This window comes from Cetorhinus maximus, chromosome 7 (genome assembly GCF_964194155.1).
Source record: "Cetorhinus maximus chromosome 7, sCetMax3.hap1.1, whole genome shotgun sequence".
NCBI classification, from domain to species: domain Eukaryota; kingdom Metazoa; phylum Chordata; class Chondrichthyes; order Lamniformes; family Cetorhinidae; genus Cetorhinus; species Cetorhinus maximus.
The window spans coordinates 108,354,886-108,380,502 of NC_135885.1; positions in this window are offsets into that span (position 1 = coordinate 108,354,886).

Consider the following 25,617-nt stretch of genomic DNA (forward strand, 5'->3'; position numbering starts at 1 on the left):
CAGGTTAACACCTCATTTTTAGGTATGCCTGGTGCTATTCCTGGCGTACCCTCCTGCATTCTTCATTGAACCAAGGTTGATCTGTAGGCTTGATAGTGAGTGTGGGACCTGCTGGGCCATAAGCTTACATACAGTGGTTAAATATAATTCTGCTGCTACTGATGGCCCACAGCACCTCATGGATGCCCAATTTTAAACTACTAGATATCTGAATCTATCCCATTTAGCAGTGTGAATCTTCATGCGAACAGTCATGGACAGATGTATCTGCGACAGGTGGATTGGTTAGGACAAAGTCAAGTAGACTTTTCCTTCTTGTTGGTTCCCTCACCACCTGCTGCGGGATCAATCTGGTAGATATTTCCTCTAGGAAACTCTGTCAGTAGTGGTGCTACCAAGCCACTCTTGGTGATCACCTCCTTCTTTGCTATATTGATCTATATTTCTATCAGGTCACTGCCTTAACTTGCACACGTGACCATTTCCTCAAACATTAATTAACCCAAATAAACAGTGCTACTACCCACTGTTGGCTGACTGTCAGAAGCAAAGCACTAAGGAAAACAGAAACACTAATTATCATTGATACCAACTTCATCCCATATAATAGCTTCAATTATTCTGTTATTCAGTTGCTAGATAACATATAGTGCATGAATTGCATCCTTGTCACTGTGAACACTACAGAGGTCTACTGCTGTTTTACTGGGCACGCTGTGCCCTCAGCCACTTCTTGCATGGTCCATGTGGTGCACACTCTTCAGAAGGATTTTCACATGGGACATGGCTGTAGCTCATTCATACTTGGATAGGTGGATAAGGTAGTCAGGAAGGGCATAAGGCATGCTTGCCTTCATCGGCAGGGGTATTGAGTATAAGAGCTGGGAAGTCATGCTGCAGCTGTATAGAACCTTGGTTAGGCCACACTTAGAATATTACGTGCAATTCTGATTGCCACATTACCAGAGGGATATGGAGGTATTGGAGAGGGTGCAGAAGAGGTTTACCAGGATGCTGCCTGGTCTGGAGGTTATTAGCTATGAGGAGAGGTTGGAGAAACTCGGATTGTTCTCACTAGAGCGACGGAGATTGAGGGCCGACTTGATAGAAGTTTACAAAATTATGAGTGGCATGGACAGAGTAGATAGTCAGAAGCTTTTTCCCAGGGTGGAAGAGTCAATTACTAGGGGACATAGATTTAACGTGAGAGGAGAAAACTTTAGAGGAGATGTGCAGGGCAATTTTTTTACGCAGAGGGTAGTGAGTGTCTGGAATTCGCTGCCAGAGGAGGTGGTAGAAGCAGGTACGATAGTGGTGTTTAAGAGGCAGCTTGACAAATACATGAATAGGATGGGAATAGAGGGATACGGACCCTGGAAGTGCAAAATGTTTTAGTTTGACAGGCAATATGATCGGCGCAGGCTTGGAGGGCCGAAGGGCCTGTTCCGGTGCTGTACTTCTCTTTGTTCTTTGGATGAATGAACATGTGCTTATCACAACTTTATATTCTCTCCAATTTATGTGCAGTGTTAGTATCTGAGCTGGTGGCTGTGAAGGTTAGACCAAGCAATGTGGCCTTTTCATCAGTGTAGTTCTACTGCTCTTTCTATTCCCCATGGATTTTTGTGGCTGTGCAGCTTGGTGTCTGAAAGCAGAAAATCAGAAGGGTGTAAGGGAAGTGTGGTTCAGTGGGAAGCAAAATGTAATTGGAAACCAGTTGGGGACGGAATATACTGGAACCCATTTTTATTCAGTATTATATTTATTTACAGAATGAAATACTACAAACATAAATCTTCTAATTCAACCACACACCATTTGAAAAAATGGCTCCACTTATTTGCTGAAGTAAAGCACCAGTTAGTGCACAAACCTGCAAATAATTAAACATAATTCATATTAAATTAACAGTCACACCATCAGTAGTTTATTCCTTACACCAGATATCAGGATGAAGTGTGCTAGGAGGAACTTATCATCATCTTCAATGTTCTCAGTGACCCTGGATGATATCAGTTGTGTTGCAAGCCAGCACCTTTTTGCTGAGAGCCATCTCTGCTGTAGGGCTCAGGAGATGAAAGCATCCTTCTTCCTGCTGCTTCTCCTCTGCTCCCTTCAATTGTATATCATCTTGTCCTGCAAAGCAGAGGGCAGAATATCAGTGGTTGTGTAGTACAGTGTTGGGTGTTGTGCTGACCATGGCTGGATAGCTGGAGGAATGTTGGCTGCATTAGTAGGTTTTTGAGGGTGAGGTAAAGTATTTGAATGTTAGGCATGAGTCTTGAGTTCCAGGGACTGCTGATGGGTGAGTAATAGGGATGTGGCGAATTAAGCAGCGAGAGGTTGTTGGTGTGGTGGGTAGGTGATGTCTTGTGAAAATGTATTGCCTGACCTTCAGCACCCACGTAAGGTCATTAGACTTCTTGTGGCACCACTGCCAGATCTTCAGGTCCAGATTCTAGGGATTAACCTCCCTGCCACCTGCTCCCTTTTGAGAGTGGGCCTTCAGGGTCTTCTGTCTCCCGTGGTACCATGGTGTCTCTCTTCCTGCCCACATCTACTACTAAAGCCTCGATGTGTGCTGCCTTCTCTATCCCGGTGTTCCATTCTTTTCATGTTTTAATTCCAGGCAACATTATTCAGTGAAGCTTGCCTTTAAGGAAGACAGCTAACCTCTAAGAAGAGCATGGTGCCTGCACCATATGCAATCAGGATGATGCTGTTCAATGAAATGTGGAGTGCACATGCAGCTGGCAGCATGAAGATAAAGCCAGCAGTGAGACAGACACTCTGCCCCACACTACATCAAAGTGATCAGGTACAACCACCAAACTTATGTGTTGCCCACCTCCAACAACGGAACTAGAACACTCAGGTCATGAATTGCGACTCCTGCACCCAGAAAATTGGGAATTTTTAACGTATATTATATTCAGTGCAAAGAGGCCATTTAGCCCAAACAGCCATGTTGATGTTCATGCTCCACATTAACTTCCCACTACCCTTCTTCATCTAACTCCATAACTTATATGCTATTATCCCTCATCAGTTTATCTAAATTCCCCTTAAAGGCATCAACTACTTCTTGTGGTCTTGAGTTCCATATTCTGACCTCTTTCTGGGAAAATGTTTTTTTCCTAAAGCCCCCTAGTTCTTATCTACCCTGCAAATGGAAACATCTTTCTCTGTCTACTCTAGCAAAAACTTTTATAATCTTAGGGGACAGAGACAGGTTCCAGTTAAGAGAGAAAAAAGAGATGAGTGGAGAATCAAGCTGCAAACAGGTAAAGGGCTGTGGGGACTAGACTTGAAGTGAAGGCAGCCAAAGGCTGGTGACTCCATGCTGCTGGCCGGTAGGGCAAAGGTAGCCCTTTGAAGTAGTAGTGTTCTGCCTGGTGCAGCTGAAGAGCTGAAGCTGTACTTGTGAGCTGGTCCTTGACTGCATACTCAGGAATCCATGGGAACAGAGTCTCGGGAGACAAGATTGAAACTCTGCAAGGTGGACTGTTATTGAAACCGTCCAAGTTGGAGTGACTTTTGGAGAGAAATTCAAGGCTGGATCTTTGATGGTGAAGATTGGAAACCCTTGTGTGAGAGAGAGACAGAGTTTCAGTGAGATTGGTTTACTCAATGTTACAGGCATCTGGGTGGGTTATTAAGAAATCCATGGAATCTGTCTCATTTGGCATTTATTGTGCAGTATGGTGTGTTCAACCACAGTTTGCCTGTTAATTCATATGTACCCCATAGTAACTTTGAATGTTAGAGTGTAAGATAGATACTGTGAATTGTTTTATCTTTCTGATCTTGTAAAGTTTTTTTTTGTTCAAAACCCATAGAATCGTGTGTCCGTATTCACTGAGCAAGTGTCTTAAATCTCAAACTTTGTCTACTTTAAACAAAACATTCCTAACTGGTCTCATCAATGATTTGGGGGTCTGGCCAAGGATCATAACAACCAGGACACTCAGATCCCTCTGTACTGTGGAGTTTTGCAGTCTCACTCTATTCAAACAATATACTACTTTTCTATTCTTTCTGCCAAAGTGGACAAGTTAATATTTTTCCACATTGTACTCCTGCTCAATTTATGCCAACTCAATGAACCTACCCAAATCACTTTTAGACTCTTCATGTCCTATGACAACTTACTTTCCTAACTAGCTTTGTGTCATCAGCAAATTTGGCTACCATACATACAATCTATATCAGCGATTGGATGAAAATAGTTGAAGCCCAGCATTGAATCCTGTGGCACTCCACAGCTTGCCAACCCAAAAATGACCTATTTCTCCCTACCCGCTGCTTCCTGTTAGCTACCAATCCTCTATCAATGCTAATATGTTACCCCCTACACCACAAGCCCCTATTTTGTGAAGTGACCTTTGATGTGGCACCATATCGAATGCCTTTGGAAACCCAAGTACACTACATCTATAGATTCCCCGTTATCCCCATTGCCTGTTCCTTCCCCAAAGAATTCTAATAAATCTGGCCAAACATGATTTCTCTTTCACAAAACCACATAGACTCTGCCTGATTGTCTGATGACATACATGTTTGTAAGCCTGACAAAAAAACTGCAATAGTCATCCTCAATAAGCACAACTATATTGACAAAACATATGCCATTCTTAATGATGGGTCCAAAATTGTATCCATTGTATCCATTGGACCCACTGCTTAGCATGACTGCACAGTCCTGCTTGAAAGCAAGTTACAAAAATGCTTGTTAGACTTTTGTAAGAGTAATGAGCTGCTTGGTGGTATATATGATAGGATTCACCCTCATAGTTCACTGCGCCAATGTATGTATGGGCTGTCCAAGACACCATAAAAGTAAAGTCACTTTAAGCCCTATCTTATCTATGACTGGTTCTGCACAACATGAATTGGTTAAATGGTTCAGTGAGTTTCTACAACCAATTCTGAGTGAGTTTTTTTACATCACTGTGAAGGATTCAGAAAGACTTTATAAGGCCTGCCTATTGACAGCAATGCCATGTCTATATGCTCATTAGCCATTGCTAGCCTATTCACCAATGAACCGCTCAAGGAAGCCATAGACGTTTGTGCCATGTCACAATATCACAGCAATCTAGACGCCATTGTCTGAACCTGTATTCCTTGAACTTATTAATCTAGCAACTCACATAGGTGAGTTCAGCTTTAAAAACACCATGTATTCCCAAATTAATTGTCTTTCCATGGGACCCCCTCTAGGTCCAGATCTCATGAAAATTTCTTTCAGCTTCTATGAGAAGACAATCTTCAATGGAACGGCCCCTAACCTCCTAACCCTTGCATATTTCCGATATGTAGATGGTACATTTGCTATATTTGAATCTGCAGCTGCATGTATGAATTTCTTTTCCCATCTTAATGGGATCCATCCAGCGCTCAAATTCACCTATGAAATAAAGCAGTCTAAGAAGCTCCCTTTTCTCAACATGCTGGTTGAGAAATCTGCTAACGTATCCTCAACTATTGTCTATTCACTCGTTGGGATTCCTACAGATCCACACACTGAGATTGGCTTTAGAGACAAACGTAAATAAGACCCTAGCCATCTGATCACCGTGCAAGCTTGATGCCGAAATAAGGTGCAGAAAAGGTACCCTGCAGGATTTTGGCTACCCCCGATCAGGTCATTCCTCTCTGTATATCACACAAATTCATGAATGGGTCTAAGACCGCCACTTTTGGTCCTGAAAAGTGCCCCGTCCACCTCTAATTACCCTGGTAAGGTGAATCAAACATTTGAGCAACAGGTGATACTAGCTACTTCACGTTGTTACTATGCAGTGGTATTCTCCACTAACAGAATGTTGCCATCAAGCCAAAAAAGATGTTCTGTCTATCACACAAATGTATAATGTAGTGTATGAATTTCGGTATCAATTAGGTATGTAGGCCATTTGTCCCAATGACTGATGGAGCACATCAAACAGCACGTCCCTTTGGCTGTTCACAACAGGAGTACTTAACCAGCCCATGCTTGCAAAACTCAGAACAGGGTCCATCGTTAGATGTGATTTGGCATTTGAGCAGCACTTACTAAACAATCCCAAGTGTGCTAAGAATTACACTAACAACCAGATCAAGATTATTACTTGGGGTCATAATAAGGTTCACTAATGCTTGCTGGAAGTTACATATACTAACACAAATGGAACACAAACACATATACTAAAACAATGGATGGAAATACATCTAAAAATAATGGAAATAGGCGGGAAAAGAAAAATATATATAAATTATTGGAAAAAAGGGGGATCGGAAAGGGGGTGGGGATGGAGGAGAGAGTTCATGATCTAAAGTTGTTGAACTCAATATTAAGTCCGGCAGGCTGTAAAGTGTCTAGTCGGAAGATGAGGTGCTGTTCCTCCAGTTTGCGTTGAGCTTCACTGGAACAATGCAGCAGGCCAAGGACGGACATGTGGGCATGACAGCAGGGTGGTGTGTTGAAATGGCAAGCGACAGGGAGGTCTGGGTCATGCTTGAGGACAGACCGAAGGTGTTCTGCAAAGCGGTCACCCAGTCTGCATTTGGTCTCTCCAATGTAGAGGAAACCGCATTGGGAGCAGCGAATGCAGTAGACTAAATTGAGGGAAGTGCAAGTGAAATGCTGCTTCACTTGAAAGGAGTGTTTGGGCCCTTGGACGGTGAGGAGGGAGAAAGTAAAGGGGCAGGTGTTGGAACTTCTGCACCTTCTGCGGTTGAAATGGAAGATGTCGTGGGAGGGGGTTGAGTTGTAGGGGGTGATGGAGGAGTGGACCGGGGTGTCCCGGAGGGAACGATCCCTGCGAAATGCCGCGGGGGGGGGGGTGAAGGGAAGATGTGTTTGGTGGTGGCATCATGATGGAGTTGACGGAAATGGCGGAGGATGATCCTTTGAATACGGAGGCTGGTGGTGTGATAAGTGAGGACAAGGGGGACCCTATCATGGTTCTGGGAGGGAGAGGAAGGTGTGAGGGCGGATGCGCGGGAGATGGGCCAGACACGGCTGAGGGCCCTGTCAACCACTGTGGGTGGAAAACCTCGGTTAAGGAAGAAGGAAGACATGTCAGAGGAACTGTTTTGGAAAGTGGCATCATCAGAACTGATGCGACAAAGGTGAAGGAACTGAGAGAATGGGATGGAGTCCTCACAGGAAACGGGGTGTGAGGAACTGTAGTCAGGTGGACAGTCTATCACTGGAAATTGAGACTGAGAGGTCAAGGAAGGGAAGGGAAGTGTCAGTGATGAACCACATGAAAATGATGGAGGGGTGGAAATTGGAAGCAAAATTAATAAATTTTTCCAGATCCAGACGAGAGCATGAAGCAGCACCGAAGCAATCATCGATGTACCGGAGAAAGAGTTGTGGGAGGGGGCCGGAGTAGGACTGGAACAAGGAATGTTCCACATACCCCATAAAGAGACAGGCATAACTGGGGCCCATGCGGGTACCCATAGCCACACCTTTTATGTGGAGGAAGTGAGACAAGTTTAAGGAGAAAATGTTCAGTGAGAGAACAAGTTCAGCCAGACGGAGGAGAGTAGTGGTGGATGGGGATTGTTTGGGCCTCTGTTCGAGGAAGAAGTGGAGAGCTCTCAGACCATCCCGGTGGGGGATGGAGGTATAGAGGGATTGGGCTTCCATGGTGAAGAGGAGGCGGTTGGGGCCAGGGAACTGGAAATTGTTGATATGATGTTGGGCATGAGAGGAACCGCGGATGTAGGTGGGAAGAGACTGGACAAGGGGAGAGAGAATGGACTCAAGATAACGAGAAATTAGTTCCATGGGGCAGGAACAGGCTGACACGATCGGTCCGCCAGGACAGTCCTGTTTGTGGATTTTGGGTAGGAGGTAGAAGCGGGCTGTCCGAGGTTGGGCGACTATCAGGTTGGAAGCTGTGGGAGGAAGATCTCCAGAGGAGATGAGGTCAGTGACCTGTAAACAATGGCTTGATGTTCAGTGGTGGGGTCATGGTCCAGGGGGAGGTAGGAGGAAGTGTCTGTGAGTTGACGCTCAGTCTCTGTGAGGTAGAGGTCAGTGCACCAGACAACAATAGCACCACCCTTGTCAGCGGGTTTGATGACAAAGTCAGGGTTGGACCTGAGAGAACGGAATGCGGCAAGTTCGGAAAGATATCAAGCAGCACTTGCTTAGCAATAACCTGCTCACTGATGCCCAGTTTAGGCTCCACCAGGGCCACTCAGCTCCTGACCTCATTACAACCTTACAGCTGAACTCCAGAGGTGAAGTGAGAATCACTGCCCTTGACATCAAGGCAGTATCTGACCGAGTGTGACATCATGGAGCACTAGCAAAGCTGGCGTAAATGGGAACCGAGGGAAAACTCTCTGCTGGTTGGAGTCATCCCTAGCACAAAGGATGATGGTTGCGGTTGTTGTTGGTCAGTCATCTCAGCTCCAGGACATCACTGCAGGCGTTCCTCAGGATAGTGTCCTAGGCCCAACCATCTTCAGCTGCTTCATCAATGACCTTCCTTCTATCATAAGGTCAGTTGTCGCTGATGATTGCACAATGTTCAGCACCATTCGTGACTCCTCAGATACTGAAGCAGTCCATGTCCAAATGCAGCAAGACATGGTCAATATCCAGGCTTGGGCTGACAAGTGGCAAGTAACATTCATGCCATACAAGTGCCAGGCAATGACCATCTCTAACAAGAGAGAATATAACCATCGCCCTTTGACATTCAATGGCATTACCATCACTAAATCCCCCATTATCAACATCCTAGGGGTTATCATTGAGTAGAAACTGATGTGGACTAGCCATATAAATGGCTGTGGATACAAGAGCAGGTGAGAGGCTAGGAATCCTGCACAAGAAACATCCCATGAATATTTGAAAATCAAGAGGTAAAAGGGAGGGAGGAACTTAAAACAACTACAATCGCTAGGGAAAAGGTACTGGGAACACTATTAGAACTAAAAACTAACCAGTCCCCTGGACCTGATGGCCTGCACCCTCTATTCAAGGAAGGAGGGAGACAGAAAGCAGGAAACCACAGGCCAGTTAGCCTAACATCTGTCATAGTGAAAATGCTGGAATCCACTAGTAAGGCGGCACAGGACATTTAGAAAATCATAATAGTGTCAACATGTTTTTTGAAAGGGAAATCATACTTGACCTATGTGTTAGAGTTTTTAAGGAAGTAATAAGCAAGGTAGATAAATATGGACTGCTTGGGTTTCCAAAAGACTTTTGATACAGTGCCACATCAGAGGTTATTACACAAAATAAGAGCTCGTAATGTAGGGGGTAACATATTAGCATGGATAGAGGATTGATTAGCTAACAGGAAGCAGAAACAATGGGCAAAATGTTTTTGGGTTGGCAAGCTGTAACAATTGAAGTGCCACAGGGATCAGTGCTGCAACCTCGACTATTTACAAAATATGTAGCTTTGATAAAGGAATCAAATGTATAGTTGCTAAATTTGTTGATGATGCAAAGATGGGTGAGAAAGTAATTTGTGAGGATTTAAAGAGTGTACAAAGTGACTTGAGTAGTTTAAGTGAGTGGGCAAAAATTTGGCAGATGGAGAGTAATGTGGAAAAAATACGAACTTTAGCAGGAAGAATAGAAAGGCAGCATATCATTTAAATGGAGAGCAACTGCAGAACTCTATGACACAGAGGGATCTGGCACATGAATCACAATAAGTTAGTATGCAAGAATAGCAAATGATTAGGAAGGCAAATGGAATGTTAGGTTAACAAATTGGTATAGATAGAAGATTGCCTAGCAAACAGGAAGCAAAGCGTTGGCATAAATGGGCCTTTTTCTAGTTGGCAAGGTGTGACGAGTCGTGTTCCACAGGTATCAGTGCTGGGGCCTCAACCTTTTACAATTTATATAAATCACTTGGATGAAGGGATCAAAGGAGTGGTTGCTAAATTTGCTGATGACACAAAGATAGGTTGGAAAGCAAATTGTGAAGAGGACATAAGGATGCTACAAAGTGACGTAGATTGGTTAAGTGAGTGGGCAAAAATCTGGCAAATGGAGTATAATGTGGGAAAATGTGAAATTGTTCATTTTGGCAGAAAGAATAAAATAGAAGCTTTTATCTAAATGGTGAGAGATTGCAGAGCTCTGAGATTCAGTGGGATCTGGGTGTCCGAGTGCATGAATCGCAGAAGGTTAGTATGCAGATACAGCAGGCAATTAGGAAGGCTAATAGAATGTTATCATTTATTGTGAGGGGAATTGATTACAAAAGTAGGAAGGTTATGCTTCAGTTGTACAGGGCATTGGTGAGACCACACCTGGAGTACTATGTACACTACTGGTCTCCTTATTTAAAGGAAAATGTAAATGCGTTGGAAGCAGTTCAGGGAAGGTTTACTAGACTAATACCAGGAATGGGTGGGTTGTCCTATGAGGAAAGGCTGGACAGGTTAGGCTTGTATCCACTGGAATTTAGAAGAGTAAGAGGCGACTTAATTGAAACCTTTAAGACCCTGAGGGCTGTTGACAGGGTGGATGTGGAGAGGATGTTTCCTCCCGTGGGAGAATCTAGGACTAAGGGTCACTGTTTAAAAATAAGAAGTCACTCATTTAAGACAGTGATGATGAGAATTTTTTTCTCTCAGAGGGTTGTGAGTCTTTGGAATGCTGTTCCTCATAAAGCAGTGGAAGCAGAGTCTTTGAATATTTTTAAGGCAGTGCTTGATAGATTCTTGATTAACAAGGGGGTGAAAGATTATTGGGGGTAGGCAAAAACGTGGGATTGAGATTACATTCAGACAGCCATGTTCTTATTGAATGGCAGAGCAGGCTCCAGGGACCGAGTGGCCTACTCCTGCTCCTAATTCATATGTTCATATGTTTGCATTGGCGTTCATTGCAATGAGAATTGAATATATAAGTAGGGTAGCTGTAGAGGGCCTTAGTGAGGCCACATCTGGAGTACTGTGCAAAGCTTTGGTCTTCATACTTAGGAAAGTTAACTATTGTGTTAGAAGAAGTTCAGAGAATGTTCCTGGGATAAAGAGGTTATCTTATGAGGAAAGGTTGAGTAGGCTGGGCCTATACCCATTGGAATTTAGAAGAATGAGAGGTGATCTTATTGAAAAATATAAGATCCTGAGGGGACTTGACAGGTTGGATGCTGAAAAGATGTTCCCCTTGTGAGGGAATCTATAACTAGGGGACACAGTTTAAAAATTAGGGCCTCCCATTTAAGCCTGAGATGAGATTATTTTTCTCTCTCAGGGTCATTAGTCTGTGGAATTCTCTTCCCCAGAGTGCAGTGGAGGTTGGGTCTTTGAATATATTCAAGGCTGAGTTATATAGATTTTTGATCTACAGGAGAGTCAAGGGTTAGGAGGTGCAGACAGGAAAGTAGAATTGGGGCCACAACCAGATCACCCATGATCTTATTGAATGGCAGATCAGACACAAAGGCCTGAATGCTCCTCATTCCTGCTCCTCCCTCTTGTTTTCTTGTGTGTTCTTGTTCAATTTCTGTTTTTATTTCAGATTTCCAACAACTGCAGTACTTTGCTTTTGTATACATATAACCAACACTGGATGATCAGACCATGTTGATTATAGATAAAAGCAAAAAACTGCGGATGCTGGAAATCCAAAACAAAAACAAAAATACCCGGAAAAACTCAGCAGGTCTGGCAGCATCTGCGGAGAGGAACACAGTTAACGTTTTGAGTCCGAATGACCCTTCAACAGAACTAAGTAAAAATAGAAGAGAGGTGAAATATAAGCTGGTTTAAGAGGAGGGTGGGACAAGAAGAGCTGGATAAAGAGCCAGTGATAGGTGAAGATAACCAAAAGATGTCACAGACAAAAGGACAAAGAGGTGTTGAAGGTGGTGATATTATCTAAGGAATGTGCTAATTAAGGGTAGAAAGCAGGACGAGCAAGGTACAGATGGCCCTACTGGGGGTGAGGTGGGGGGAAGGGATGACTCAAAACCAGTGTCTTCAAAGACTGCACATGCCTAGGGACCTTAGTCACATCTGTCGCTGGCTGCAGGATTTAGTGCCATGGGGGCATGGAGAGCATCCAATGCCAGTGGCTGTGAAAGTGACCGAGGTGCTCAATTTTTACGCTAGTGGCTCCTTGACCTGTGCGGGATCTTGCAAGCCTCTACCCACAAGTATACCCAGGAGGTCACAGACGCCCTCTTTGCAAAGGCACAGAACTTTGTGGATTTTGCCTGGAATCAGACAATCCAGGAAGCAAGAGCTCTGGGATTTGCGAAGATCTCTGGTTTTCCATAGGTACAGGGTGTCATCGACTGCACTCATGTGGTGTTTAGGTCTCCACGGCAACAAGCAGCCAAGTACGTCAACCGCAAGGACTTCCACTCGCTGAATGTTCAGCTGGTCTGTGACAACCATAAACGCATCCGACAGGTCTGCATACAATTCCTAGGGAGCATCCACAACTCCTACATCATTAGCAGGTCTCAGATCCCTGACATCTTCCAGGGTCCATGGAGGCTGCAGGGTTGGCTCTTTGGGAACAAGGGTGCAGAGGACATGGATAATGATGTCCCTGTGGCAGTCTCAGACTGCAGCAGAGCAATGGTATAACGAGGCTTATTCCGCGACTCAGACTTTGGTGAAGCAAATTTGAAAATGAGGTACCAGTGCCTCGACAAGTCTGGTGGAGCACTGCAAAACAGCCCCCAGAGGGTGTCACACATCATCATAGCTCGCTGCGCTCTACACAACCTGGCCCTGCAATGGGGGGAGGACCTAGCTGAGAAGGAGATGGTAGGACCTAAATGTAGAGGAGTCTCAGGATCACAATCTGGTGAGCACAGCACACAATATGTTCCACAGCAGGCGGAGACAGGGACATCTGAGTTTGCCAGCACTGGGAGGACTGCTGGAGGCCAGGAATCTGCTGAGTCCTCGATTAGTTGGTGGAGCTGCAGCAACAATTATGGGAACCTCAGGAAAGGGTGCCTAGTGCATTCCTCAGATTGTGAGGGACGATGGAGGACTCCGTCTGCCTTGAGTCCAAGGTGATAGTGTCAACATGTCAACGCACTGAGGTCAACACTGACATGATGGCAGCTGCCATGGAGACCTTGGTCCAGGGCATCGATCCTGCACTGCTGAGCGGGCTGGACTCCATCGCTAACGCCATAGTTGGCCTCCAACATTGTCAACGGCAGAGGAGTGTGGGGCAACTCAATTTCAATCCAGCTTCTCCTCCTCAAGGAGTCAGCCAGGGGCCATCGGGCACCCATAGGGAGGAGGATCAGCAGGCCCTGGGGCCATCCACCCAGGTGACTCCGGGAATGTCCGGCAAATCCTCTTTCTGTGACCCCCCATCATCTTCAGCTCCTCAGGCTAAGGAGGGTACACTGCGCCCACAGCAGGATACCCAAACCCAAAGCAGGCCGGGACCTCCAAGTCGCGGCCCTCCAGAGGACTCACGCTGATGTCACCACAGACAAGGTGTAGCAGTCAGCAGGCTGCCTGCACCTCCACTGTGGATGATGAGGGAGCACGAAGATGTAGCAGCAGGGTTAGGAAAGTTAAGAAGATGTAACTCTTTTGAGTAAAATAACCAAGTAACCTTTCCCGTGATTCGGATTCGAACCATGGTTCCTGTGGCCACAACGCAGCATACTAACCACTGTACGATCACGGCGCCACACAAGATATAGCTGCACAGCCTGGGCATGGATGTTAATCACTTTTGCATATTTTGTTAATAAACTCCCAAGAACATCTCCTTGCCCATGGCTCCTTGTTCTGATCAGCAGTGTTCATGTCACTCAGATGTGAAACCTTTCTGCACAAGATAAAAGCAGGTGTCTCAGTCCAGGGCCTCTTCTCTGTGCAGTGTGTAACCTTCAGAGCAAAGTGATGGCCCAGCTTCACACTCGCTGGACACATTAATGATACTTGCACCTGGATGGTGCTTGTCATTGCTGGCAGAATGCCGTGGGCAGGGGTCACAGTGTTAAGTCATTCTCTCTGTGTGCTCTCAGCCACATTGAGGTGGGGCTGGACCCCATCTCTTCAGCATCTGTGACCAGTGACGCTGTGCTCCTGAAGGGGTCAGGTGCTGAAGGTGGACAAAGGATCAGGTGCACTTAAAGTTTCACGGTTGCACCTCCACGATATGACCCTGATCACAGAACGTAAGCAAATTGTGCTCAGCCAGACAGGAGTCAGACATTCACAGAGGCAATGTAAAGATTTATGATGTGTCCTCACTGCATGACATCATCATCCCCCTGGAATCTTGCAACAGCTAGGGCCTCTGCTGCATCTCCATGACCTGTGCCTGAGCACTGAGGGTATGTGTGCTGCCATCAGCCACACAGGAGTCAAATAATCACAGATACAAGGTGAGGATGTCAGGACTGTCCTCACTGCATCTCGTCATCATCCTTCACGAATCTTGCAGCTATGAGGGCCTTACGAGCGCGCCTTCCTCGTCGAGCCAGTGCAGTGGCCTCATCGCCAGCAGCCTCGCCGTTGAGGACCTCATGGCCCTCATCCTCTTTGATGTCCTCCCCACTGGACAAGACACAGAGCTCTTCCATCTCCTTCTCAGCCAGGTCCTCCCCCCATTGCAGGGCCAGGTTGTGTAGAGCGCAGCAAGCTACGATGATATGACACCCTCTGGGGACTCTTGGTTAAGTCTGAGGGCACCTTCACAAGTGCAGGGACATGCTTCACACCAATGTGTATGGCCAATGTGTAATGCACTTCATGGCTGTCCAAAATCCCACCCACCTCTACTCCACTCCACCTGACCAATTGGCAGCAGCTTCAGCCACTGGACTGCACGCTGTGCTCTCAGCTCTCCTAACCCACACTGGAAGGCTGTGCTGTTAGCTTGAATCATAATGGATACTGGTCCAAAACTGAATGAAGACACTGAAAGGGGCTCTGAGTGCCTCCAGCAGTGACTGCGCCATGGCCATCTTTCGCAAGGGCATTGTATAATTTGTCCATTCGGCCAATTGTTCCGCTGCCCCCTAAAATGCACATTAATTTGCAGTGTACGCCCAACGGGTGCAAAGTTCTGGAGAGTTTGGTGGCACATTCATGCTTTTGCGTTGCTTGAGTGGGTAGAAAAGCTTCAGAGGCCCGTCTCCAAGCATGTCAATGGAGTCTTCACTCACTCCTAGGATCTGTTTTTCTTGTTGCAAAGACAAACTCCAACTCTTCAACTATAGAATGCATCACAGCTGCTGAAAAAAACATCAAGTTTCAACCCTTCACTTTGGAAAGAAGGAACTCAAGCAACTGGCCTGCAATGAAATCTCTCAGAAACTGATTTGAAATTTCAGCATCTTTTATCATTATCTGCTTTCGATCTTTGTATCTGTATTTTAATTAATAACTTCATCACTTTTAACTAAGTAACCTTCAGCAGCAGGTTTTGTACAAAAACTAACCTTTATCTTGTTTAAGACTAAAACTTGTTTTTTTAATTGAACCCCTGATGAATTAAAAGACTACATGCACACATACAAATTCTTGGCTCAGGGACAACTCTAAGGATCTTTTACATGGTCATGACACTTGTCAATGGGCGGAATTTTCCATTCCAGAGACTAAGTCCGGGACTGGAAGTGAAAGTGAGGTGGCTGGACATGCTAGATCTTGTGCTGTTCAGCTCATTAATTATGCAGCAGCGAGGAACACATCAAATCTCGTGGCGAGGCGGGAAGGAAGTCACCCTCCCCCTCAACACCTCATAGGCTCCAACATCTGGGCACCATATTTAAATAGTATCTGGACAGCCATTCACTCACTGCAGGCCAGGAACTCTGGATTCTGTAAAAGACAATTTTCAGGAGAGGACAGCAACCTTCGACCCCACTGTTCAGCGATGCCTCCCTGGAGTTTCTCCTCCAGGTGATTGAGGAAAGGTGCGAGGTCCACTTTCTGAGAGATGGGAGCAGGACACCCTCCTGTCTGACTATGTCAGCCTGGAAGGATGTCGCCAGGGAGGTGAGTGACCATAGGGTCCAAAGGAGGACCAGCCTGCAGTGTAGGAAATATATGAATGATCTCATCCACTCTGCTAGAAGTAAGTCAAACTTCTACACATTGCAAACTCACAACTCTCTCTTAAATCTAAGGGTTAGAATCCACAGGGATGTCACACAAGATCAGCAGATGGGATGCCAGCATTGATTTTTTTTTGTATTCTTTCACGGGACGTGGGCATCACTGGCTAGGCCAGCATTTTTGCTGCCCATCCTTAATTACCCTTGAGAAGGTGGTGCCTTCTGAACCACTGCAGTCCATCTGAAGCAGGTACACCTACAGTGCAGTTAGGGAGGGAGTTCCAGGACTTTGACAGTGAAGGAACAGCGATGCAGTTCCAAGTCAGGATGGCATGTGGCTTGGAGGAGAAATTGCGGGTCATGGTGTTCCAATCCACCTTTTTCCCTTGTCCTTCTAGATGATAAAGATCTTAGGTTTAGAAGGTATTATTAAAGGAGCCTTGTTGAGTTTCTGCAGGCAACCTTATAGATGATACACACTGTTACGACTGTACTTCAGTGCAGTAGGAAGTGGATATTGAATGGATTGGATGGGATGCTAATCAAATAGGTCCTAGATGGTGTTGAGCTCCTTGAGTGTAGTTAGAGCTGCACTCATTGAGGCAAGAGGCAAGTGGAGGGTATTCCATCACACTCCTGACTTGTGCCATGTAGAAAGTTGACAGGCATTAGGGAGTCAGGTGGTGCATTATTCACCACAGAATTCCCAGCTTCTGACCTTCTCTTGTAGCCAAAGTATTTATATGGCTGGTCCAGTTCAGTTTCTGGTCAATGCTAACTCCCGGGATATTGATGATAGGGGATTCAGCAATGGTGATGCGATTGAACGACAAGGGGAAACGCTCATTGCCTGGTACTTGTATGGTACAAATGCTGCTTGGCACATATCAGCCCAAGCCTAAATGTCATCCAGATCTTCAGCATATGGGCACATACTGCTGCAGTGTCTGAGAAGTCATGAATCCTGCTGAACATTGTGCATTCATCAGCGAAGATCCATTCTTCTGACCTTATGATGAGGGAAGGTCATTGATGAAATAGCTGAAGATGGTTGGGCCTAGGGCACTACCCTGATGATCTCCTGCAATGATGCCCTAAGTCTGAGGTGAATGATCCCCAATAACCACAACCATCTTCCTTTGTCCTAGGTATCACTCCAACAGTGGTGGGTTTCCCCACTCATTCCTATTGACTCCTTTTTGCCACCTCAGTCAAATTCTGCCTTGATGTCAAGGGTAGTCATTCTCACTCCACCTCCTGAGTTCAGCTCTTATGTCCATGTCTGGACTAAGGCTGTAATGAGGTCAGGAGAGGAATGATCCTGGCTGAACTCAAGCTGAGCTTCAATGTGCAGGTTATTGCTGAATAAGTGCCACCTGATAACACTGTTGGTGACACATTCCATCACCTTGCTCGTGGTCACAACTACATTGATGGGGCGATGATTTAACTGCATTGGATTTACCCTGGTTTTTGTGGACAAATACGACAGACACTTTAACATCACCATCTCATCTAAGATCCTGTACAAAAGACCTTCAAACCCCTGACTAGGGAGAGCTCAGCACTGTGAGAATGGATGTTACTTTTAAAATATTTTGGGGGAATATTGTGTGATTCAGTAAAGAAGGGGGTCTGTGTATGTGTGTGTGTGTTAATTAAATTGGGCAGAGATTAATAGGAGTCAGGTTGTCTGGGAGGTTTAAAACATGAAAAGCCTAGCACGCTTAAGTACAAGTAAATAGGTTGGATCTAACATTTGCATTGTTACATAAGTTGAGAGTTTGTTTGAATATCAAAGGGGGAGTCAGAGATGAAAAGAACATGTTTGCATTTTGCAGGGGTTCCATAGGTAAACAAGTAATGGGAATATTAAGATGGCAGCTCACCACCACCTTCTCAAGGGCAATTAGGGATGGACAATAAATGCTAGCCTAGCCAGTGATGCCCACATCCTATAGAAGGAGAACAAAATGTATTGACCTGAAAGCAAAGACAAGATAGAGATATGAAAGATTTTATATTTGGAAGGATTTGAGTTTCAAAGAGGTATGAGAACAATCGAACCTGAGATGAAAGGGGAAGAAAGGTATTTTAGAGTTACTGCGGAGAGCTTAGGAGAGAGATAGCTGGAGCTGCTGTGAGCTGGAACTGAGTTGGGAGCTGTTAGCTCTGGGCTGGGAGGAGATGCAGTTCGAATCAACCATCCAGCCAAGCCAGATAAGTCATGGGCTGCAACAAACAGTCTTGCTCTGAGGTCTTGGATTTCCATGGCAGAGTGGAAGAGAGTTAGAGATCACGCTGTATGCCTTTATTAAAGCTACTGCAGTTTGCCTTGGATAATATTACCGGATTTCACAGTGCAACTGTAATCTAGTGTGCTTGAGTTTTCTTGTTCATAAAACTTTTACTTTTAATTTTCAAAAAATCCCATAAGTGTTACTGGACTTCTTACTGCTGAGATCGGCATTTCTTCTTCTTGTTTTCATAATACAAATAAAAAGGTATGGTCCATAAGCAAAATTTCCCTCTGGGGTTTAGTTTGCACAGCAATTAATGCTGGCTGTGGTCATGACAAAATTTGGGGACTTTTTGTGGGATTACTAAAATTCCTTGATTGGGTTGGAGTTTGTGAATCCAAGAGATACAGCTACGAGAAGAACGCTGAACTCAGGAGCTTTATGTTGAGGGGCTTTAAAGTGGTAGGATTGCAAAATGGCTTTAGCAATTGCCAAGACTATTCTGGGAGTGTAAAATGTAACTGTGGGGTATTTGAGATCTCTGGCTAAAATTCAGTTGAAAGAATTCGCAAAGGAAGCACAGGTAAAAGCGGAATTGCATAAGGCTTATATGGTTGAAGTACTTACCCAGCATTTAATGTTGAAGGAAGGGATACCTGAAACTAGTGTGTCACAGCTGGAGGTAGTAAGACTTCAGTTGCAAATCAAGAAGCTTGAACTTGAACAAGCAATGAAAGTTAAAATAATTGAATTGGAAGAAAAGGAGAAAGAAAGAGAAATGACAAAACTGGAAAAAGAAAAAGGCAAATTAAAAGAAATAGAAATAAAAAAGCTTCAATGAGAAAAATAGGAGCAAGAAAAGGAAAAGGAGATATTACAAGAGATAGAAATGCGAAAGATTGAACTTGAATTTCAAAGAGAGAAGTCAGTAATTGAGGAAAGAGGGACAGAAAGAGATAGAGAGCTTCAGAGAGGGAAAGAAGCCAAACATTACAAATTGTCTAAAGTGAAATGTAGAATGAAGGAAGAAAGGAGAGATAAAGGTTCAGATGGTGACTTTGATTCCTTTGAGGGATTTGATTTAGCTAAAAATCTTCAGTTAGTGCCTAAATTTACAAAGGATGGAGTTGAAAGATATTTTACCTCATTTGAAAAGATAACTATGAAATTGAATTGGCCAAGAGCTGCTTGGGCTATGATGTGATGTCTTTGATAAACGGACCACAGGAGTCTCAGGTACAGGTTTCGATTGTTTATTCAAGCAATTGCAAGGAGAGCACCATCTCAATGCAGCTTGAGACAGTACTCTGCTAAACTACAAGTGTCCACCATATTTATACATTATTGGCCACGTACAAGAACATTCTCCAGCGTCCGATCTCGTCAACGTATAGGTTTACATTAAACAGACTGGTAACAAAGGTACAAAGGTACAGGCATCATCTGTTCCTACCTTCACCCCGGCGGTGACCTTCCCTCCTATCTCCACTAGGACCATCTGTTCTTCCCTTATCTACTATAAACAGACCCACTCTTGGTTGTATTTCAACCTAAGTCTCCGGTCTGACTCCCAAGACACCTAATCTATAATATTTGCATTCCTCTCTGTCCAGCCTGGCCTTTAACTGTTAACTGTTTATGTACTTGCAGGCACTGGCTGCTTGAATATTTTAAGTAGTCCATGACCTTTCAATAAGTTCTTACTGTATCCCTATATTCCCCCCTAACAGTCCCCCCTTTTGGCCCTTGGCCTAGCCTAAGGTAGCCAACTACAGTGGTACTGTCCATCCCTTTACGCACTGCCACCCATTGATACTGGCCAGGTATCCAGCTTTGGCACATAAAGGGTATTGGTCAGACCATCAGTATCATCTGGTCCTTTAATTCAAACCTCTGATTTACCAAATTCCTTCCCCACCTACTAAAACTCCCCCAGCGCCACCTTCTTTGTGACTTCTGGGTGCGATAAATCAAGTATGTTAGATATATAATCAATATCAGCTGAAGTCTAACTAGGGCATGGGAAATAATCCGAATCCAGGGGTGTATCTGTACGTTTGAGCCCCAATTCCACAGGTCCTTCCACCATTTTTCCCTATTTCAATCAGTTTGTTGATAGTCCCCGCATGACTTTCGAGCATGGTAGCCAGGCTTTGGATTAACCGTGTCATGCCCTGGTCTGTATTTAATTGGGTGTTATGAATTCCCTGTCCCTGCTCTAAAATTTTCTTCAGCTTGGAGCTCAAGGTCCGGACTTTCTTGTCAACAGTTGCCAGGTTCTGAATCAATCACTGATGTCCCTATATTGAATATCGTAGCGGCATCGTTTATCAGGCTGTGCTTAACGCGGTTCCCTCCCAAGCCTGATCACATCTCGCCGTTGAACTGAGATGCTTCAGTCATCAGCTGGCCCATTAGAGCCATACATAGTGCTTGAATATGGGTTGAGCACCACTGGGGCGGCGCAATTCCGGATATGTTCAAGACTACAGGTACCAGCTCATAGTGTACATTATCATACAAAACTTCTGATTAACCAGTACCAAACCATTCGTCGGTCCTGGATGCATAGTTGGACAAGGTGGGTCAGTCGGTGTGGTTTTAGGGGCTTCAATTATCTCTAGTGGGACTGTGGAAGTAGACATAGGAGGTGGCTGGATAGTGGCGGACCTCCCACGCCCGATCTGAAGCAAACCCTTACTACAATTCGAGAGCACTTGTTCTCCTACTGTTACATTTATCATTCCCCGTTGCATGTTGCATTCAGCATTCTCCGTACTGTACCAAAGTTCCTCCTGCGGTGCGGGATGAGTAGTGATGATCCCTGACCTTGTTGCCAGTACTGACACGCTCACGACCAGGATCGTAGATCTGTGGAGACATTAACATCGGTTCCCATTGTCCGGATTACCGCATGGTCAATTATCATATATCTTTAACTGTGTGTAATGCCTCCATTTACTTCCCATTTTCATATCTACAAGTGCGCATGTATCACCTGTCATAATTACCTCGTATGGTCCATGCCTGTTTGCTCCGGGCTCACCTTGACCATCACCTGTTGGTCTCTGACTTCCTTCTTTAACTCATGCAATTGCTTACTTATTTCCCTCACACAGTCTCGCATCCTTCCTTTTAGTGGTCCTACATCTCCCACTCCTACTATGATTCCCTCGGGTAGCTGCATTGCTCTCCCTGTCATTAGTTCAAATGGGGTGAACCTAGTGATCCTGCTCGGGGTAGCCCTAAGGTGCATTAGAATATTGGGCTGTTTCCTGCCTCTTGAATTGCTTTTGCAATTGATGTTTTTTTTAAAAGTTCAGTTCATCCTTTCCACCATCCCCGAGCTCTGTGGCTGGTAGGGAATGTGGAATTTCTGTTTAAATATAAATTTATACATTTCTTTAATGACTCTTCCTGTGAAATGAGTTCCCTGCTCTGAATCCATTTGGTTAGGTACCCTCCACTCCTTCCAGTCTACTGTGTCCTGCTGCTGTCCCACATCGGACCTCAATTCCTTAAACTGCCTATACAACTGTACAATGCATCTCCTTATCCTATCTTTCAATGGCTCAGTATCTTAGAAACCATAGAAAAGTTACAGCGCAGAAGGAGGCCATTCGGCCCATGTTGTCCATGCCAGCCTGAGGACACCCAGGTGCCCTTTCTAATCCCACCTTCCTGCACCCGGCCCATAGCCCTGCAGCTTACAGCACTTTAGGTGCAGACCAGGTCCAGGTACTTTTTAAAAGAGCTTTGAGTTTCTGCCTCTACCACCAACTTGGGCAATGAATTCCAGACACCCACTACCCTTTGCATAAAAAAGTTCTCCCTCAAGTCCCCCGTACACCTTCTGCCACTTATGTTGAATCTATGTCCCCTGGTTCTAGAATCCTCCACCCAGGGGAACAATTTTATCCTGTCCACTCTATCTATTCCCTCATAATTTTGTACACCTCAATCAAGTCACCTCTCAGCCTTCTTTGTTCTAAGGAAAATAACCCCAACCTATCCAATCTCTCCTCGTAGCTACACTTCTCTAACCCTGGCAACATTCTTGTAAACCTCCTCTGCACTCTCTCCAGAGATATTACGTCCTTCCTGTAATGTGGTGACCAGAACTGCACACAATACTCCAGTTGTGGCCTCACCAGTGTGACGGTTTTCTCTGGGAGACGCTTAACTCTGTCTGTCATCATAGTGTTAATCCTGTGGTCTTACCTTTTGTAGCTCGCAGGCACATTAATACAATCAGTAATACATCTATTTAGCCTTGCAGAATCTTCATCCTATGGTCACACACTATCTGCACGTTCATGGAGTGGAATCCCTTCCTGTTGAAGATGGCTCCCGGCTCACCCACTGGCGCCTTGATGGCCACATGTGTGCAGTCAATTGCACCCTGGAGGAACCCAGCAATCGCTGCAAAGCTCTGCCTGGCTGGCGTCATCCGAGCGGTAGTGAATGAAAATCAATGCACGCCTGAACAGAGTGTCTGTCACCAGCTTGACACAACTGTGAACAGATGGTTGGGAAACTCCACAAAGATCACCCACCAACCCCTGGAAAGAGCCGGAGGCATAGAAGTTGAAGGCAACCATGACCTTCAGCATGGGGTGTCCACCCGCACAGTTGGAGCTGATCTCAGGGCCGATCATCTTTTGAGAGACGGAGCCTCCTTTGGCACTGCACCTCAGGCATATTGAGGTCACTGCATCACTGCCTGTAAACCCTGACAGCAGGATAGTGGCATATTCTGCTGCCCTTCATCCTTGGACTTCCGGTTGGCCCTGCGCCCCTTGTGCCTGCGCCTGTCCTCCCACAGGTGGCTCCACTGGAGGCTGAATATGGATTCCTGGCCTCCTCCCCCTTCTGGCCCTCCCTTCCTCTTCAGAGGAGGTGCCTCCAGCGGGGAGCACAATCCCCATTCCCAAGGTAAGGGAAGACTCTCTGATACCTGGAAGGGTCCAAGTGTTATGATTCCTCCAGAGTCCTGAACTGAAGCCTGTTATTTCTGTCAAAGCAGCTCTGAAGCAAAATTAAGTTGTCCTGGTCACACTTGCAAGTAGCAGTAAGTTAAAAACTAAAGTTCCAGCTACTCACATTAGCGAGCCCACTCACCCCTCTTATCCCACCTGTGGGTGAGGTTTTTAAAAATGTGACCTACCCGCCTGCCCGTTACGCCCTTGCGACACACTGAAAATCACATGGGCTGCGAAAAATCATCTTCAGGAGCTGCCTCAAGAGTCTTAACTAATTAATGGCGGGTGTGCCTCAGAACTTATAGCATGTCCGGCTACTGAAATATTGCGCATCATTTTATGCGTTGACATGTCGGGCCCGCCCCTGCACGCCGACCTGAAAATTCTGCCCTAAGTAAGGCTAGCTAGAAAACATTTAAAGATATCTCAATAAGTGATGAAGGCAAAGGCAGACAATAGGACAAAGGCTCATAGTTATGTGGCTGGGGATAAAGTGTTAGTATTGTTGCCGGTGGCAGGCATATCATTGAAGGAAAGGCTTAGTGAATCTTACCAGATCAAAAAGAGACTGAGCAAGGTAAACTATGTCGTAAATACCCCAGATAGAAGAAATAGTCAGCGAGTGTGGCTTGTAAATATGCTCAAAAAATACTTTGACAGAGAAAATAAACAGGAAGAGGTACTAGTAGTTGTAAGTAAGGAAACAGGGGTAGAAATTAAGGATTCTGAAATTGACCTTCCTCTGATTAAATTGGACAATGAGGAAGTGCTTAAGAATCTAGATATAAAGTTAGGTTTACTTTCCAGAAAAGTGTCGGAGTGATTTAAAAGAGCTATTGCAGTCACACGAAGCAATTTGTGGAATTAAACTGGCAAAAACAGATTTAGCTGTACATGGGGCAGAATTTTGACCTTGACAGGCGGGTGGGCCTGACCAACTCCGCGGCGGGCGGGCAGCCAATTGCTGCCGCCGAAACGGGCTGCGCCGCCATTTTGCACGGGCGGGCCAATTAAGGCCCGCCCAGCGGGTTAGCGACTCCTGTGTAGAATGGGAAAATCGTTGTGGAGGCAGGCTTGCTCAGACCGCCGCTTCCAATGGGGAACCGGCAGTCTGTATAAAGAGTGGCCAGGCAGCCTCATTGAGGCAGGAGGACAGGAGCAGGAGGAGGGGGGCAGACTGCAGGAGAGGCCAGCGTGCCCCTCGCTTCTCAGATGCATGCCTTGCTGTCCTCCTCCAGGAGGTGTCCAGCCGTCAGGATATTTTGTATCTGGAGGATGGGAGGAGGAGGCCCCTCCCATGTCACCAGGCAGGCGTGGGAGGAGGTGGGTGACGCAGTAAGCGCCCATGATGCTGTGCGGTGCACAGGAACTCAGTGCCACAAACGATTCAATGATTTGTTGCGCTCTGGAAGGGTGAGTCCCATGTCGGCCTTGGCCATTTGACCCAGCAGGTAGCCTTATCCTTAGGGTCAAAGATGTCACAGAGCAGGGTATTGTGAAGGGGGAGGGCAAACAGTCAGAGGTCGTGGTTCACATTCGTACCGACAACATAGGTAGAAAGAGGAATGAGGTCCTGCAACAAGAATTTAAGAAGCTAGGTTGCAGATTAAAAAGCAGGACCTCAAAGGTTGTAATCTCATGATTACTCCCTGTGCCATGTGCTAGTGATTATAGTTAGGTCCATTTCAAAAGGAGACCATTGAGAGGATAGTGGACGTCATTTGCATCTTGAAAAGCTTACCCCTCTAGGTGAGCCAGAGGGTCTGCTAATGACTTCCTAACACAAGAACACAAGGACCTCAATATAGATGGAAAAGTTAATGTCTGGGACACTATCTGTCCTGAAATCAAATCCAGCTCCAGACACTAGATAAACATCTCTTTTGTAATCATTGTGAATAAAGAAGGTCACATGATTCGAGTGACCATTTTGAAATCTCTATATTTCTTTGCGATATGAAACACCCTCAGTCTGCTGTTTAACATCCAACTGATGAGTGCTAAGGAGCAGGACGCCAGGCTGAACAGCAGCCTGCTCCTCGAATCCTGTCCCTGCTGGAAGATTTCCTACCATCACCTACAGATCTGTGTTACAACTTCATCTTGCGGTATCAGCACCAAATATAAAGGGAACTCTACAACACCAGGGGGAGCACCAGACAATATTGAAGGCAACTTCAGATTCCTTCCATTAACCAACTGGTACGGGCTATACCCCCCAATCATTTGCAAAGCAGTTTTAGCATGTACCACCCATGCCAGCACCATTTGCAGCTTAAAAGCCGGTTTTAGGCCAGTATCTTAAACAACACCTCATCAATTATTGTGTGATTCCTCTTACATAAAGCATTGCTGAACAGG